This window comes from Malania oleifera, chromosome 2, assembly GCF_029873635.1.
Source record: "Malania oleifera isolate guangnan ecotype guangnan chromosome 2, ASM2987363v1, whole genome shotgun sequence".
Classification (NCBI taxonomy): Eukaryota; Viridiplantae; Streptophyta; class Magnoliopsida; order Santalales; family Ximeniaceae; genus Malania; species Malania oleifera.
The window spans coordinates 22575494-22592893 of record NC_080418.1 but is presented as its reverse complement, the minus strand read 5'-3'; the positions used below and the strand labels follow the sequence as shown (position 1 = coordinate 22592893).

Sequence of the window (17400 nt, the reverse complement as noted above, 5' to 3'; positions counted from 1 at the left end):
TTTAATTGTATAAATAATTAGGACAAAGTAAAACACTCCGCTCGATGAATTACTGGATAAGGTTAGTGTTCTAACAAGTATTAGCCACATCCTAATTCAATCGGGTAAGGTTACAAACGGTATTAGAGTAAAGAAGCATTACATGTATGCGCGTGTAATCTCTCCAATCTCATGAGATTACGTAAGCCTTAAAATGGAAAAAATTTTCCCATACAAGAATTTTTAAATATTTTATTATAAAATAATAATAAAATGGGAAAAAATTCTTAAATTTTGGCTTTTAAGCATAGTAAAGATCATTGGCAGCATGAGCGATGCGCTACACCTTTATTTTCGCCAAAATTTCATTTCCGTAATTGATTTCCCCTAACACATTACACATGCCCAGTCCACGGTCCCCGATCTCCATTGCTGTCGATCGAAGGAAATCCCTAATCCATATGATAGGAGCGGCGATGAAGAAAATGGGAGAAAGTCGTCGTCACCAGAATCGTGTGCGCGCAATTTCCACCGTCGGCTAACTATCTCTTCCCAAGTTTGACCCAGAGAATCGCTGTAAGATCGATCCAAACCGCACTTTTAAAGTCTTAATTGTTTTCAAAGAAGCTAAAAAAGTCTTTAATTTTTCAAACAAGGGTACCAGGTCCACTTTTTGGCTCAATGTTTGTCCTAGGGTTTGCAGACTGTCTAAGTCGTTGAAACAGACCTTTATTTTCTGTTTGGAAGTTGGGAAAAGAGACGAAAGGGGAGAGAAGAGAATGAGAATGAGAAGGGAATTTTGGGTTGGGTTTATGGTTTTTTGACTTCTAAAATTTCAGGGCTTGAAAGTTCACAATACCAATGTAGTGTTGTATTAGGATTAGCTTCCACGCTTTACCCTTTTCTTTTCCCAATTTTATTTCGTTTATTTTTTTCTCAGCCACCGAATAAAGGATTGTGCTGGCATCTACATGAAACTACGGTTGCTAATGAAAGGAGTGTTAGAAAATTTCTATAAGAAGGATCTTTAGCTTATTTTATGAACAATAATCAAATAAAGATAGGAAAAGTAATTTAAGATATATCTTATGTCATTTCCATGGACACAACGGAATTTTGGTGCAATTAGGTCTCGTTTTCTTCCATTCCTATTGAACAAGTCTCAATTATGCAGAAAACTACTTAATTTTTTCTTTCTTGCTCACTTTTATGTTTGGTTTAGTAATGAAAATTCTACCAACCAAGTTTAGTGGTGAGAGGGACCAACAACCCTCTAGATAGAATTTTATAAGTGACTTAATCTATTGTAGAGTCATAAATGCATACATATGGTCTTTCCCTTCCTCCAAGGTGAATGTACATTAATTAAATATGATACATTCCTCAATGATACATTGATTAAGGAGATCAATGACTTTGACTAATGTATCTCTGTTACTCCAATGTATCTTGGGAGATTTTCACTAACTATTAAGGATTCATGACGTTGATCATTCTATATTACACACCAATAAATATGGTACTTGACTTTGGTCAATGTACCTTTATATATTCATCAACTAAGTTATAAATTAATTACTTAATTAATTATTTTATGTAGACACCATATTCCCATCATGTGATCATGAAGATCACACACAAAATTTCAGACACCATATTCCCATCATGTGATCATGAAGATCACACACAAAATTTCAACATTCTCTCACTTGATCGAATAATTACATTAAGAATTAATATATTTTATTTAGATTAAAATTCACTATACACTTAATAAAACAAATAACAAATGTGGATTACTGTTGTTTTATGTCAATTATCCAACATAATTCTTTCCATATATCACATGATTAATATTTATTTAGATAAGTCATAATGAGAAAGTGTTAACTATTCACTTATGTTCAGATGATACATTGGTTGCACAATAATGTCAAAACATCATAATCTTTTTCCATCATCTTTCATTTTCAATAATGTGTAGATACATAATATTTCAAAACATTAGCAAGTCCCGTACCATATACATACTCATTATGCTTTTTTATTAGCGTCAATACTTCAATCAATGGGTTTGCCATCATCATCCTAGCACTTGACGTGTTCAATCAAGACCTTTTATCTTGGAACTTCTGACAACAAGATATCTCACTTTATGTGTTTTAAATTTTTAAACACTTGTTGTTTTTAGAGAAAAAATCATCATATAATGCTTTGATGAACCTTGAAATAAAATCCATTATTCGAAGTCCCAAATTAAATTCCCCAACCAAATTACACGAGAGGTCCTGACATAATTCCAACTTCCAATACATAATAAATATCGGCACAAGCACATGCATGAGCACAATTCATGCTTCAAACTGAAAATGCATATGGAATATTTTCAATTTGCTTTCACCTCACTTTCATTGGAAAAACTTTGATTTTCTATTAGTATGTAACTTTCCATGACAAGGGCTATAAATATTAAACTTTTCAAGATTTTTTCTTTTTTAAATAAAGGCCTTCAGAGAGAAATCAAGTATTTAGATATGTCACGACAAATTTCAAGGCCCAACATAATGAGGCATCTCTTATGTCTTCTATTCCAAAGTCCTTAAAGAAAATTCTTTAGTTTCATGTAATAAACCTAGATTTAGTGAGTAGCATACCATCCATATATAGATTTCAAAAATAAAACTAGCTCCCACTGATCTTTAGATATATACATTAATCGACATAATTTCCTTTGAAGTCAAAGAATGTAATAATATCATGAACCTTAAAATGCCATTGGTGGGAACTTTGTTTGGGTCCATGTATGGATTTCTTAAATCTACACACTAGATTCCATTATGTGCTCTTGCACACCATCAACCCCATCGTATTCCCTAGTAATCAGTATTTGCATTAGAGTTAGCGAAGTTTAGTTTGCACTCAAAAAGATGAAAAATGGGAAAGCTATAGAATCGGATAACATCCCAATTGAAGTTTGGAAATGCTTAGGTGATAACGGAATTATATGGTTAACTAATTTATTTAATACAGTTATAAAAACTAAGAAAATTCCTGATGAATGGATGAAAAACACTTTAATACCTATATACAAAAATAAAGGAGATATTCAAAATTGTAATTACTATCGTGAAATTAAATTTATGAGTCATGATGAAATTATGAGAAATGGTAGTTGAACAAAAATTAAGGTTAGAAACGAAGGTCTCAGAAAATCAATTTGGTTTTATGTCTGGGAGATCTATCGCAGAAGCTATATATCTTTTAAGAAGTTTAATGAAAAAGTTTAGAAAAAAGAAGAGGGACTTGCTGATGGTATTTATTGAGTTAGAGAAAACATATGATAGGATACCTAGGGAAGTTCTATCATGGGTTTTAGAAAAAAAATGGTATATGTAGTAGGTATACTGATGTCATTAAGGATATGTACGATGGAGTAATGACTAGTGTAAGGATTATAGATGGAGAAACTAGAGAATTTCCAATCACCATAGGTGTACATCAAGGATCTGCTTTGAGCTCTTATTTTTTTGCTTTAGTAATGGACCAACTGACTAAGAGTATTCAAAAGGAGGTTCCATGGTGTATGTTGTTTGCAAATGATATTGTATTAATTGATGAAACTAGGAATGGAGTAGAGGTTGAGTTAGAATTATGGAGAGAAGTTTTGGAATTTAGAAACTTTAGGATAAGTAGAAATAAGACAGAATATATGAAATATAATTTTGGTAATGATAAGAGGAATATTGGAGACAAAATTAAATTTGATGATGAAGAAATAAATAGTACTTGTAGATTTTGATACCTTGGATCTATTATGCAAGCTGAAGGAGAAATTGAAAGTGATGTAATGCATAGAGTTAAAGCGGGTTGGGTAAAATGGAGAAGTGCTTCAAATGTCATTTGTGATCGTAGAATACCTTTAAAATTAAAAGGGAAGTTTTATAGGACATCTATAAGACCAGCTATGTTATATGAATCGGAATGTTAGGCGACTAAGAAACAGAATATCCAAAAGGTAGAAGTTGCTGAGATGAGAATGCTTAGATGGATGAGTGGTATAACACTGAAAGATAAATTAAGGAGTGACCATATTCGCGGTAAGTTAGGTGTAACTCCTATAGAATATAAGATAAGGGAGGGACAACTCAGATGGTATGGACACTTGCAACGTAGGCCGTATAGTGCGTCAGTGAAGAAGAGTGAGTTAGTTACTGTGAGGGGTAGTAGAAGGGGTAGGGGTAGACCTAAAATAACTTGGAAAGAGATAGTAAGGATTTAATATCCCTGAATCTGTCAAAAGATATGGTCCATGATTGCATAAATTGGCGAAAAAGGATTCATATAGGCGACTCCACGTAGTGGGACTTAAGGCTTAGTTTTTTCGTTGTTTTTTGTTTAGAGGTTCACCAACATGGAGATTGGAGATATATATCTAAGTCTAAATATTCTAACATAATGAGAATTTGTTCCTTCTAATTAGGAAATTGGACCACATCAACTTTAGAATATTAGGCAAGCTTGAAAATGATTTTGAAATAATAACTTCAAAAAATGCCAAGAGTCACTTAAAAAAAAAAACTTAATGTAACATTTGATTATACTTACATTAAACAAGCTTTGGATTAGATAATGACATGTCATTGATTCACTCCACAATATCTTACAAGCTTTAATGCTAAAAGTATATATATATATATATATTTTCCTTCACAATACACAATCAACCAGATGTAAAAAGAAAAATGAAAAAATGTGGGGCAAAAAAAAAAAAAACAAAAAAACTCCAACTCTTTTCTTGCAATTAGGAAAAATGAAAAACAAAAAACTATTGGCTTCGCCAGTGATGGTCATAGCTTTGTTAAACCAAAGGTTAGGCATAATATGTTTTGTATTATGAAATTGAAACCTTTAGTTCCCCTTTACCTTATTGAAATCATATTTTATTTGGATAGCCACTTTGGTGACTACCAATTCGATCCAAATCATAATGGTTGATTATATATTAAGATATCCTTATACACGAAAGTAACTCTTATAATTTCAAAAAATAAGCTTCAATCTTATTGCTCTATACCATATGTTAGAAATTTTCCATAAGGATCGTTAGCTTATTTTATATGAACCATAATCAAATAAGAATAAGAAAAATAATTCAAAATATACCTTACAACATTTTTACTAAGACAATCAAATTTTGATGCAATTAGCTCTTCTTTCCTTATATTCCTATTGATCAAGTCTATATTATGTGGAAAACTACTTGATCTTCTCTCTCTTGAATGATCATATCAAGAAACATATGATCAAATCTCTAAGTCTAGATTTATTACCTGAAAAAAAAAAAAGAATTTTTTTAAGGACTTTGGAATGGAAGACATAATAGATGCATCATTATGTTGGGAATTGAAAATGTTATGATAGGTCTAAATACTCGATTTCTCTTTGAAGACCTATATAATAAAAAAAAGTTTTTTAAAGGTTTAATATTTATAGCCCATATCATGGAAAGTTACAAATTAATTGAAAATCAAAGTTTTTCCAACGGAAGTGAGTGAAAGTAAATTGAACATATTCCATATGCATTTTCAAGTGGAACATGAATTTTGCTTATGCATCTACTTGCACCAATATTTATTATGTATTGGAAGCTAGAATTATGCCAAGACCTCTTAAGTAATTTGGTTGAGGAATTTCATATAGGACTTCGAATAATGTATTTTATTTCAAGGCCCATCAAAGCATTATATGATGCTTTCTTCTCTAAAAACAACCAGTGTTAAGAAAGTCAAAACGCATGAAGTTGAGATATCTTGTTGTTAGAGAGAAGGTGCAAGATAAAAAGTGTTGAATGAAAGAGCCAATATAATGATCATAGGTCCATTGATTAAAGTATTGGCGCCTAATTAAAATGCTTAATGAGCATGTATGTTGTATGGCTTTGGGTAATGTTTTTGTAATTTTATGTATCTGCACATTATTGAAAGCGAAAAATGATGTAAAATGATTATAGTGTTTTGACATTAGTGTGGGACCAATGTATCATGTGAACATTTGATGCCGAAAATCGAATGACTTCCGTGAATCGTCCTTTGATCGTGACCACCTGAAGAGAAACTATCACAAATAGCTTGGAGGACCCGGGGATCACTCCGATGCCTAAGTAAGAGACTAATGGGAGACTCTGAATTGCAATAGTAGAAAGAAGTAGATAAGAATGAGATGTTTACCTTCTCATGAAGTCCCTTTTTATAGTGGTGGAGGTTGATCCTCTTTCAATTCAACATTGCTGGACACATTATTGTGCTTGTGGGGTTTTATAAAAATTTTATGGGTATTTATGTGGAGGTTTTAAGTGTGGTCTTGTAACCATTTCCTCTTCATGAATAAGCATACGTGTCGGTTACACAAAGGTGTTAATGGTGGTTTCGTAACTGTTCTTCTTTATGAGTGAGGATATTTTGGGTATATCAGTTGTCCCCTCGTGGTTTCGAATTTTTGAAACGAGTTTTCAAAGTTCGAATACTTTAAAGACTGACATTTTAATCGACCCCACCTCCCCCTTTTTTAAAATTTTTTAATTTTTTTTTAGTTTTGGCTCACTCTGAGTCGTATTTGGCTCAAGTTCGACTAAATTTGAGCCGTGTTAAGCAAAGGCTGTACGAGCAATTTTCGGCTCCATGCCTCCATCCTAGTCGTTTTTCAGTTGAATTCGAGTCGCCTTCGGCTTGATCTGAGCCGCTTTCGGCTCAATTCGAGCTGTTTTGGCTCCATCCAAGTTACTTTTCATCTGAATCTAAGCCGTTTTGGACTCGGACCTCATGAACAATGCTCATCAGTTGGGCCAGTTTTTCGAGCGTCATGAGCTGTGCTCATCAATTGGGTCAGTTTTCGGGCCTCATGAGCTGTTCATCAGTTGAGCCAATCTTCGGGCCTCATGAGCTGTACTCATCTGTTGGGTTAGTTTGATGATCCACATTGCTTTGGGATTTGCGCCACTCTGGGATTTGCTCCATTTTGGTCCTATAAATTGCTTTCTCAGTTTCATTCTTCCCTTGTCTGTAGAGGAATTTCTTCCTATAGCATCAGGTACACCTTTGTCTCTTTCTTCTTTATCCTTTGTTTACTTCGTTTTTTGTTTTGTATGCGTGCACTTTATGGGAAGAAATTTCTCTGGAGACGAGGGAAGAATGAGACAAAGAAGGCAATTTATAGGACCAAAATAGAGTGAATCCCAGAGTGGTACGAATCCCAAAGCGATGCGGATCACCAGACTAGCCCAACAGATGAGCACAGCTCATGAGGCCCAAAGATTGGCCCAATTGATGAATACAACTCATGAGGCCCGAAAACTAACCCAACTGATGAGCACAACTCATGAGGTCTGAAAAACTGGCCTAACTGATGAGCACTGCTTATGAGGTCCGAAGAACTAGTCTAGCTGATGAACACAGCTCATGAGGCCCGAAGACTAGCCCAACTGATGGGCACAGCTTGTGAGGCCCGAAGACTGGCCTAACTGATGAGTGCAACTCATGAGGCTCGAAGACTGGTCTAATTGATGAGCACAACTCATAAGGTCCGAAGAACTGACCCAAATGATGAGCATTGCTCATGAGGTCTGAAGAACTAGCCCAACTGATGAGCACAGCTCATAAGGCTCGAAGACCAGCCCAACTAATGAGCACAGCTCTTGAGGCAGACAAAGGGTGAGCACTGCTTACCAAATTGGCCCAATTGATGAGCACAACTCATGAGGCCCAAAGATTAGCCTACTAGATGAGCACAGCTTATGAGGCAGATAGAGGTTGAGCCAAAATCGTGAAACATCTGGCTCAGATTGAGCAGAGCTGTAAAGCATTCAGCTCAGATCGGGTATAATGCTAATGAAATTGGCTAAGATTGAGCCAAATTACAAAGTAACCAACTCGGATTGAAGTCAAATGATAAATGCATCTGGCTTGAATTGAGTAGAGGTATAAAACATTCAGCTCATATAAGGTAAAACACTGATGAAATCGGCTCAAACTGAGCCAAAATTGCGAAATATCCGGCTCGGATTGAGCCAAACAAACAATGTTACTGGCTTATAATGAGCCAAGAGTGGTGAAGATCGGCTAGGATGGAGTCATAGCCAGCTTGTATTTAGCTTTATAAACGAAGAAAAGGGCTCGGATTGAGCCTAACAATGAAAAAAAAGCTCGGATGGAGTCTAAAGCCGCTCGAATGTGACTCAAACTCAGGTGAAAAATGGCTCGGACCCAAATGACACGGTTTGAGCTGAAAGCGGCTTGGGGTGAATCTGAAATAGCTCGGATTGAGGCGAAAAGCAGCTTGGATCAAGTCGAAGGCGACTCAGATGGAGCCAAAAACGGCTTGGATTTAGTTGAAAAACGACTCAGATGGAGCCGAAAAATGCTCGGACGAAGTCAAAAAAAAAAAAAAAAGGGTTCAGACTCTGCATAACATGACTCGGATTTAGCCTAACTTGAGCCAAATATGGCTCAGAGTGAGCCAAAACTAAGAAAAAAAAGGGGCTCGATTGAAATGGCAGTCTTTAAAGCATTCAAACTTTGGAAACTCGTTTCAAAAATTCGAAACTAGGGGGGGCAACTGATATACCCAAAATATCCTCACTCATAAGGAAGAACGGTTACAAAACTACCATTAACACCTCTGTGTAACCAACACGCAAAATTCAATATGCTTATTCATGAAGAGGAAACGGTTACAAACTGCACTTAAAACCTCCACATAAATACTCATAAAACTTTTATAACCCCCACAAGCACAATAATGTGCCCATCGATGACGAATTGAAAAAGGGTCAACCTCCATGGCTCCACCACTAAAAAGGGACTTTGAGAGGAGGTAAACATCTCATTCTTATCTACTTCTTTCAACTGTTGCAATTTAGAGCCTCCCATTAGTCTCTTACTCAGCTATCGGAGTGATCCCCCACAGTACACCCCGGGTTCTCCAAGCTATTTGTGATAGTTTCTTTTCAAGTGGTCGCGATCAAAGGGCGATTCACGAGCGATTCACGAAAGTCATTTGATTTTCGGCGGCAACAATGTTAGATAATTGACATAAAGCCAATCCACATTAGTTATTTGTTAAGTGTACAGTGAATGTTAATCTAAATACAAGATATTGATTTTTAGTGTGATCATTCGGTAAAGTGGGAGAATGTTGGAATTTTATGTGTGTGTTTGATCTTCATGATCACATGATGGGGATATGTGTATCTACATAAAATAATTAATTAAGAAATTAATTTATATCTTAGTTCATGAACATATAAAGGTGCGTTGACCAAAGTCAAGTACCATATTTATTTGTGTGCAAGATACAATAACCAAAGTCATGTATACTTAATGAAAAGTCTCTCAAGATACATTGGAGTAATGGAGATACATTGGTCAATGTCATTAATCTCCTTAATCGATGTATCATTAAGGAATATATCACATTTAATCACCTTGGAGGAAGGAAAAAACCATATGTATGCATTAATGACTCTTTGATGGATTGAGTCGCTTATGGAATTCTATATAAACGGTTCTTGGCCCCTCTCACCACTTAACTTAGTTTGGTAGAATTTCCGTCATTAAACCAAACATAAAGGTGAGTAAGGGGAGAAAAGATAATGTAGTTTTTCGCGTAATAGAGACTTGATCAATAGGAAAAGAAGACCGAATATCATCAAAATTTGGTTGTCTCGGTGGAAATGATGCAAAGTACATCTTGTATTACTTCCCTTATCCTTGATTATGGTTCATAAGATAAGGTGAAGATACATGAAAATTTTCCAACAATGAGAATGTTTTTAGAGTACGCTTTAGAGAGAGAAAGAGAGCAGCGGGCATTGCTTGTATCCATATTTGACATATTTCGAGTAGTTTTTTACCATTTTTGTGTTCTAGATGGTTGGTAGTGAATAACATTGGAGAAGAAATATTGTGGCGTTTCATTCGTGGATTCAACCAATGATTCTGTCTGTAATTTTTATGGTTTCCCACAGTTTATAATTGGGAATCCCATTCTAAAAAATGGTACATATTTTCACAAAACTCTTCCATCCAAGTATCTCTATTCCCATTTTAAAATGTGGGTGTCTAGATTCCTAACCCGGGAGAATTATCAAAATTGTGACGTGATGAAAAGACCCCTGATTATATAATATCAATCTAAGAAACCCCTAGTTTTGAAGTGATCTATATATGGTCAAATGAGGTAGATTGGTACTTATATGTATGACTTGCATACTTATTATTACTATTATTTAAAAATAGTTACACTATTGAATTAGCCTTTGAATTATGTAGTAATTTACAATTTTTTAAAAAAATTTTAATTATTGCTTTTGATATTGTGTTGTTCAATGAATTGGGTTACTTTTAGGAGTTTAATTTTTTCTACTGAATTTTGTGCTAAAATACTATGTTATCACTTGTCCAACTCAAAGATATTTTGGGAATAGAAAATTATTTTATCAATTCCGAGGAATAAACCAAACATGAGAATGCCACATGCCCATAAATCTATCAATAAATTGCTTCTAAAACAAACAAGGGAATCCTATCCTTCCGACAATTCTATATTTCTCAAGAATCACAAATGCTACGAACCAAACGCCACTTAGGGGTATGTAAATAAAGGGCATCCTCAGGTCATAAGACTCACCACTTTGCAAGGGTAGGGGAAGGGTCATGGTGTACACATGACTAACCATGCATAGAGTAGGTTTCCTTGGATTTGAACTCATGACTAACCAGTCAAAAAGGAACGAACTCTGTTTACTTGCCACAAAAATGCAGGGTTATGTGCCATGCACGTTAATCTATATGTCCAATATCTGTTTATTTGCCACAATATTAGTACCTACACAGTTGACTTGGCATAATTCTATGCCCCATGCACATATGGACTCCAAGTGGAACTGCACCTTATATAGGTGCACACACACCTTCATTGTCATGAGCAAATTTATACAAACACCATTTTTACACAATTGAATTGCTGCAAGTTTGCAATGGTGCAACTAATTCAGAACATCTAGTTTTCATTTCTTTTGTAATGGATCAAATTGCAATTCTTTGAAAACAATGTGGAGCCTTCAGTTTCCGTGATTTCTCTATTGATATGTTTTCTATATTTGGTTCCAAAGAAGATGACAGAGCAATTCTACTATTTGGCATCTGATCTTTCTTAATTGATATGCTTATCGGTGGAAAGAATTCTGCTCGTTTAATGCAGTACAAATATCTTAGTTATGTGTTTTTTATTATTTTTGCACTGCTCATCTTGATTGTTGTACTTAACGTGCATTTGCCATCAAAATTGTGTTGATTATGGACATTCAATGTGTTTGTACCATTGTCTTAGCCTCTTGTGGCATACACATCAAGTGAATTAATGTTGGCCTCTTCTCCTGCGCTATAGTTAGTATAGAATTGGTTTGGAAAGAGCATGAGAAGATGCGTGCTGTGTTTGCATCATTTCCGTTTGATTCTTACTGTAAAAACCTTGGATAATAGGCTAAAATGAGGTGAGTGGCTTGATGTAGAATTATGGCTGTGTTTGTACAAGCTAAGTGCTATGAGATTGTGAATCTATTGCAATAGGTGTTGTTGACCTTTAATCTAATTGTGTTGCTACTCTAAAGTTAAAGATTCATTTTTAAAGTTAAGCCCAGCAACTACTTGGACTTTTTTAGTAATGATGAGGGTCCTATAGAAAATAGAAATTCATATTATAAATGTAATTATAGTGTAATAATACTTTATTATGGGGCATTTATGTCAAATTGGCCAAAATAGTGGGGGCAACTTAGTCCAATAACTAAGATTCTCATGGGAATGAGCTTCCCATGAATCTTACCCGGGGGGAGGGTGGGAATGGAATGCTTATGTTTGGTGGGAATCCTTCATTCCCAACACTGTTAAGATTCCTGCGACATTATATTATGGAGCTTAAACAAAGGTAGGAATTAGATGCCATGGGCATCACATTCCTGATAATGCTGGAAGATGCCATGAACCAAATGTCCCTCTTATAATTAACTCTGTTGCATTGAATGGATGGTCTTCAAGTTTTACTTTGTGTTTCAGCATTGACCTTTGTTGTCGTGAACTTTATTAAATATGCTTTCTCTATGCATGAGTAGAGTCATTGTATTTGTTTGTAAGTTTAATTGTTTAAGGGGTTTAAGATTATTTCAATTTATGATGCTAGTAGGCTAGAGTAGAAAAGCAGGATTCATTGCCAACCTATCTTGCTTAGGATTTCTAAATGACTGAATTTAAAAAATAATTATTATTGTATTAAAAATTCAAGGACTCCAAGGTAGGAGTCGCAAGATAATAAGATACATAAAAAATATATTCCTATTGTTATAAAATTGCCTGTCAGATTCAGCCATACTTCTGTAGTTGGTTTTAGATTCTGATCAATTGAGTTATTACCTAAAAAAAAAAAAAAACAGCCCGGAATTGCAGTAGAGAGAGTTTGGAACTGTTGGTGTGGCATTTTTTGAGGAACAAGTATCCGAGCAGTGATACTGTAGACTTCTGGGCAATTATTAGAGAAATTATCAGGTGTGGCACTTGTATTAGTGTTGTTGAGATTTCTTGGGACTTGACATTTTATTGAAGGAACAATAGGCTCAATTTTGTATATTTTTGAGTGTTAGAATTTTATTGTAGGTCTTAACAATAGCACAAATAGATTGATTATGCTTCTGTGAAGCAAGAAGCTCATGGCACAAGTGAGGTGGTAGAAACAAAATGGATGCCAAGAGAAAATTACCTAATAAACAAACAGAAAAGAAGGGTGTTTTTTCTGTTCTGTTCTGTTTCAAACTTAGACAATTCTTGCTTGCTGAATACTGTCGTTTTTCATGCTTTGGGATGTCAAAGTAATGATTTATGGTACCTAGTCATATTTAAATTGTGGCAAAAACTTGAAACTAAGTGGAGAGGCAAAGCACTGCAAGCTGACAAACAGAACTTTCGTGTAATGATGCTTTTTTGCAAGTGGTGGAAGAGAGATAGATAGCATGTTCATATTTCCTTCTCATTTTCATTAGAAAATTGTGGCCCACCACCCAGACATAGAGTATGATGGCAGCAGCAACAACTGCTGGAAGAAAAATTGTGATTATGCAAGCTGAGTTGGATGAAATAAGAAGGAAATATGCAACCACCCTGGTAGCTCAAGTGACAGCACTTGTAACTACACAACTCCAGGGAGGACCTGTGACTGCAAGAATTTGTAGCAGTTTTAGAATATAGATTGAAGCATAGTTTTGGTTTCTTCAATGGATGCTGCATACAATTATGAAAATTCAAGTTTTAATTTTTTTTTCCTAACAATTTTTGTTCAACATATCAAATAGACTGAAACTTGTCAGAAATTAGTGATTCTAGGTCGGAGGGGGGGTTTGGGTCTTGGCAAGTTGGTGTCTAAAAACACTGTACTTTTGGCTAAATGGTTATGGCAGTTTTGCTTAGAGGAGTCCTCTCTCTAGCATAGAGTCATTAAAAGTAAATTTGGTATGCATGTGAATGGTTGGGATGCTAATCTAGGAATTAGATGTTCTTCGGAAAGCCTGTGGAGTTGTATTTCAGGTGTACCCTCTTTTTGTTCCTCACACTAAGTTTGCCTTGGGTGATAGTTCTTGTGTTCGTTTTTGGGAAGACTTCCGAGTGGGTAATGTTGCTTTATTGTATTCTTTTTCTCATCTTTGTCGTTCGAGTTCAGGTCATAATGAGGTTATTTCCTTCTTTTTGATTTTAGAAGGCCATTCATTTTCTTGGGACTTCCATTTCCATAGAAGTCTTAATGATAGAGAGGTAGAGGGGTTGTCTTCCTGTTGATGTTATTTGAGGACTTGTTGTCCTTCCTTTGTGTTGGATAGCCATTCTTGGTCTTTAGACTCTTTCAGGGTCTTATTCTTGCAAATCTTTTTGTGACTACTTGATTTTATGCTAATATTTATTTTCCACTCCGTAGAATTCTTTTGAAGGTCAAAGTTCCCTCAAAGATCAATTCTTTTATTTGGTTGGTTGTTCTTAATGAACACCAACGATCTGTTGCAGAGTAGGAGACCTTCAAAGGCACTTTCTCCTGATATATGTTTTCTTTGTCAGGATAATTCTGAAACAGCATCTCATTTGTTTTTGCACTGCCTGCTTGCTTGGAATACGTGGAATAAGCTTTTTAGTCTTTTGGGAGAAAATTGGGTTTGTCCAAAGTTGGTGGAGGATTTGTTGGCCACTTCTTTTGCTGGTTTTGGTACAAGGAAGGATGCTCATGCTTTGTGGATGTGTGGTTTTTGCAGTTCTGTGGGGTTTTATGAATTGAAAGAAATGTTTGTATAGTTATGGGAAAAAAGCTGAGCGAATCTTTGTTATGGGAGAAGATCCATTATTTGGCTTGGCTTTGGTGTGCTTCTGCGGGTGTTTTGAAATAGTTAGGTTTTCAGATGTCGAGCGGGATTGGTTGGATTTGTTAGTTTGATCATTTGAGTTTTGTTTGATTTTTTTTTTCCTCGTTTTTTTTTTCTTCTGTTTAAGAGGATTTCTTGTTCTCCTTTTTGTACATTCTTCTTTCTCTAATAAATCATCTTCTTTTACTATTAAAAAAAAAAGCAATTAGTGATTATTTGTTCTTTGTGCATATGCTTTCAAAATACGCTACCTATGCTAATTTTTGAGTACTGGTTATTGATTGTTGCCTTATCCTTTTAGGTCTCCAAGTCAGTCACTCCCCTACATTTTCATCCACTAAAATACCTTCTTCATCCATTGACCTCAACATCTCCACACTCTTTGCCCGGAACATTCCCTTCACAAAGCCCCAATTCTTCCCCAATGTATACTTCTCTTGTAAGTTCCTCACAATTTGCAGAATGATGTCAACTGTTATACCTGATTGCATTTATACTTTTATACTCGATTGCATTTATACTTGTTTTTTCCCTTTTTAATTTTGATATTATTGTTTTCCCTTTGAATATTACTGCTTGTGTGTCGTCAATAATTTAAATATTTCTTTTGTTTCTTTCTCCCTATTTAGTAATTCACAATTTTGATTTTGAACATAACTTTTGTTTCAGAGTTATAAAGTGCATATTTCTCTCTTTTACAAAGGGAAAGTCTCACACTCACACATATATTGAAATTTGTTATCAAGGCAACATCTAACACAAAGGGGTGCAATGCTCGCATTCTGTGATGGATGTCTAGAGAGGGCAGCTTGATATATGCAATCTTACTTCCACATGGAGGAACTGTTCTTGTGACTTGAACATATAAATTTAGGCTTGAGGCTTTGATGCAACACCCTACCATCTTTAGTTATGTTAATTAATTTCTTTTGGGGGGCAAAAAGCATTAACTTCCTCTAAGGTTTCCAAAATTTCAAAGACCTCACCTGAGGTTTCAAGAATTTCAGGGATCTCCATTGAAGTTTGCTAAAAAGATAAAAGTCTCCTCTTGTATTTTGTAAAGAGACATGTCTTTTGAACAAAGGTTTGTGTTTTTTTGGCAAATCTTAGGAAAGGTTAATGAAAATTTTGAAATCTCAAGCGAGACCCTTGTCTTTTTAACGAAACCTCAGGAGAGGTCAGTGTCTTTTGCGCTTTTTTTTTTTTCTCATTTCAATGGTTTCTGTGCTGACTTTCCAATTTGCTATGAGACTGCCTCTTAAGTGTATGATTGAAACATGATGGTGATAATATTGTAGTAGTGTATGTCTGCTAAAGATTTTGGCCAAGAAAGAAGGTGCTTTGGATGTGTCACTATAGGCTGTGTCATCAATTAGTTCATCTATTATAGCATTATTATTTTGAGCTAGCCCTTTTTTAATACATTTATTATTTTTATTTGAGACCTAAAGGTGATAATGATTTATGTTTTGTTAAGGGTTACTACATTTCAGCACAGGATTACTCAACAATGATATTGATAGTTTGCCACATAAATGCATAGCGTGTTTTTTGGGCATTTTGTACTCTACTTACTACTTTCTTTTGGTTTTAAATATTTTTGTGGTTACCTCTGCTCTGTATGACTGTATTTGGTCATTTTAGCTACGTTAACCACATATTGTGGAGTGAATTTCTCTTTGTAATTGAGGAAATTGCCATTGACTTTGCTTTTAACAAGCGAAACTTTTATCACAGCAGGCAATGATTGTCAATTAACTTCTTGTTTTAGAAATGTTTTCTTCTTTTTCTCTTTTAAAGGAGGCTTCAATATATGGTTTTGTAGGAGAATCCGATAATGCCTCCAGTCTTCTAAAATTAACAATCTTTGTTCCATTGTTACAGTTTAAAGAAGGCATTCTAGTGTATCATTGTGAATGTTATATATTGGCGGGTTGAGCTCCAAAAATATGTAGTGTATAATAGAGCTTGTTTGGATTCTTTTATCTTTTGAAAAAATTACTCTGCCTGGGCATAGTGAAGCATTGAGTTGAATTATCAGCTGGGGTTTTCCTAGTTTTTTTTTTGTTTTTTTTTCCCAAATTACTATTGGATCAGCGCAGGTCTTCTTCTCCTTGTAGTTTTTTCTCCAAAAATACTATGGATTCTCTCTGTCTATTGTTTTGAGGTACACAATTATCAATGCACCTCCAGCAGAGACTCCAGTATTCATAGAAATGGCGTAAATGATACATTGTGTGATTATGTGGGTACAAGGAGGAATTAGATTCATCTTTTTTTGTGGTTATGGCTTTGATGTTTGTCATGGCAGCTCAACATCATCATCTTCATTTATATGCCACCATTTTTAAAAAAATGTAAAAATAAAATAGAATAAATGTCTCAAATAATCAGGAAATTAAACGTTCAGAGGCTGGACTGAATCAACTGATGTTAATTTTTGTTTCAATTAAAAAAGAAAATTCACCTCTTTTTATTTTTGTGTTCAGTGTGTACTCCATGAATGATCCAACCATGGGTTTGTGATCAACCACAATGGAAGCAAAAGAGAGAGAGAGAGGGAAAGAAGAAATGGACTCTTCTTTCAAGATTGTTCATCAGCGCTGGGTAGGCCTGGCAAAACAGGTCATAACCCGTCGGGTCACCCGGACCCATTTATTTAAAACGGGTTTGGGTTTAAAAAAGTCGATCCGTTTAATAATTGGGCGGGTCACGGGTTGACCCGTTTATAACCGGGTTCAACCGGGTTTGGGCGGGTCACCCGCCGGGTGACCCGTTAATTTGGTTCCTTTATGTCATATATATCACAGTTATCACTCACTGTCCACCGACTCCAACCCTAACCAAAAATCCCGTAGCCTTCAGCCTTCTGCGCTTCACTCTCCTCTGGTTCTTCTCGGCCTTCGCCTTTCGGTGCTTCAGCTTCGCTCTCCTCTGGCTCTCAGCCTCTCGGCTCTCACTCTCTCAACCTC

General features: G+C 35.4%; 1 long non-coding RNA gene across 2 annotated transcripts; it reads left to right on the top strand.

Moving 5' to 3' along the window:
* The first annotated feature begins 307 nt into the window (after positions 1 to 307).
* LOC131149793 (uncharacterized) lies at positions 308 to 16202 on the top strand. Of its 2 annotated transcripts, XR_009135302.1 has the most exons (3): positions 310 to 555; positions 14730 to 14867; positions 15906 to 16202. It is a non-coding gene; the product is annotated as an uncharacterized LOC131149793 (long non-coding RNA). The 2 variants fall into 2 exon arrangements; XR_009135303.1 differs by having other exon boundaries at positions 308 to 555; positions 14730 to 16202.
* Positions 16203 to 17400: the final 1198 nt, after the last annotated feature.